General features: G+C 46.7%; 1 pseudogene; it reads left to right on the plus strand.

Annotated features, from left to right (window-relative positions):
- The first annotated feature begins 1237 nt into the window (after window positions 1-1237).
- The window catches only part of LOC100956866, a 10092-nt pseudogene continuing 9005 nt past the window's right edge, over window positions 1238-2324 (plus strand).

Here is a 2324-nt window from a genome sequence, read left to right on the forward strand (position 1 = left end):
CTGGTAGGCCAGTCAGCAACTAGGAGGGTGAGGACACCCTGGTGCTGTGCTGGGCAAGCACAGTCTCTATTTTGTCACCAGGAGAGCCAGACTTTGCTATTCAGCTAACCACCCCCCTCACATGTTCCACCATTATTTATGTAATATTCCCTTTAAACTGGCTCCCCTTTTCTTATTTACTAAAATACCTTGGTTTGAAAATGAAACACTTAAAATCCTTACCCTAAAGAAAAAACCAGCACCCCTGCCATAGTAAAAATGAATACAATGAACACAAACCATGTGATTACAGTCTGACTGCATGCTGACGGCCAGGCCCTATTATTAAAAGGGAAGATGAGCAAGTATTGGGGAGATGCTAAAATCTTAAGGCTGCAAATTGAGATTTGCTGCTAGAGTATCTGAAATGCCTTCTTGGGAACTTTAAAATGGAAAACTTGGCCAGGCGTGGTGGCCCCCAGCGCTGTGGGAAGCCGAGGTGGGTGGATTGCCTGAGCTCAGGCAGGTTGGAGACTAGTGGAAGACCAGCACGAGCCAGAGTGAGACCCCGTCTCTACAAAAAATAAAAAAAGCTGGACGTTGTGGTAAGCGCCTGTAATCCCAGCTACTTGGGGGGGCAAGATGGCAAGAGAATCGCTAAAGGAAGAAAGAAAAAAAATTTTTTTAAATTAAAATTAAAATGGAAAACTTCTGGGCTGTGTGACTCAGCATTATTTACTGCCATGGCCTACTACCGTCTAAAATCACTTTGCATCCGACATAAAACAATCCCGTGTGTTAGAGGGAGAAGCTGCCCAGCGGGAGCTAGAGGCATGAAGAAGCACAGCTGCTGTCAGAGAAACAGGAAGCCCCAGAAGGGAGGAAATCCTTGCCTTTCTCTCCTCCCACCCGCTCCAGGGCTTCCCTTTGGCTGGCCCTACGCAGAGACCAAATGGCAAGCAAGCCTGAAGACTCAGCATTTAGGGCCAGCCTCTCCGGGTGCAGAGCAGGGCAGATAATGGTCGTGGGTTGGGAAGGGAAATGCCACCGCCTCCCTGGGAATCCCTGTGCCCAGCACACTTGCGGGCACACACAACCCAGCCTGAAGCCAGAGTGCAGTGGGGACAGCCAGGCGGGAGGGAGAGCCAGGCCACTGCCCGGCACAAGGGCTCACTTGCTTCCTTTCCGACCCGCAGTCTCTGTGAGCATCAACAACCTGTACCCGGGCTGTGAGAACGTGAGCGTGCGCAGCCGCAGCATGATGTTCGAGCCCGGCCTCACCAAAGGGATGCTGGAGGTGTTTGTGGCCCCATCCCACCACCCGCACTGCTCAGGACGACCAGTCCACCAAGGCCATCGACATCCAGAACGCGTATTTGAACGGTATGCCCCACCTAGTCCAGGGAAGGATCTCCAGTTTCCCTTTGACAGGGCTGAAGTCATTCCCCAAAGGGAGCAAGTCCCTGCCCCATCTGTCCCACATGCAGCTATACTAATTTACGTTCCCACAACAGTAGAATAAGAGTTCCCTTTTCTGTACAACCTCACCAGCATCTGTTAATTTTTGTCTCGTATCATAGCCGTTCTAGTTGGAGTAAGTTGATATCTGATTGTTGTTTTGATTTGCATTTCCCTCACCATTAGTGATGTTAAGCACTTTGTCATGTATCTGTTGGCATTTTTTCTTTTCAGAAATATTTATTCATGTCCTTTGCCCACTTATTTATTTATTTTTATTTTATATTAGTATAAGGATACAAATGATTAGGCTACATCGTTTGGGTTTCTGAGGTCAAGTTCAAGTTGCGGTTAAACCCTTCACCCAGGACATGTGCAGCATACCCTTACACTGGGTCCATTAGGTGAGAGCTTACCAATCCCCCTTCCCCCTCACTTTTCCCTTTCCCTTTTACCTCCTCCCCTCTCCCCTCCAACTTGAATATTCTTGTGTTTTTCTCTCCTGTGGGCATGTAGTTGTTTATCTATTGGTTTCATATTAGTATTGAGTACTACTTTTTTAAAAATTGGGCAATAATAATGAGTGGAGGGAGGGTGTTTGGTGGGACCACACCTATGGTTCATCTTATAAGGGTACATGTGAATCTTTCTAGATGTAGAATATAAATGTCTTAACACAATAACTAAGAGGATGCCATGAAGGCTATGTTAACCAGTTTGATGAAGTATTTCAAATTGTATATAAAACCAGCACACTGTACCCCATGACTGCATTAATGTACACAGCTATGATTTATTCATTTATTTTATTTTTTCTTTTTTGAGACAGAGCCTCAAGCTGTCCCCCTGGGTAGAGTGCTGTGGCATTACAACTCACAGCAACCTCC

This window comes from Otolemur garnettii, unplaced genomic scaffold (genome assembly GCF_000181295.1).
Source record: "Otolemur garnettii isolate 467f Iridium unplaced genomic scaffold, OtoGar3 scaffold00006, whole genome shotgun sequence".
Lineage (NCBI taxonomy): Eukaryota > Metazoa > Chordata > Mammalia > Primates > Galagidae > Otolemur > Otolemur garnettii.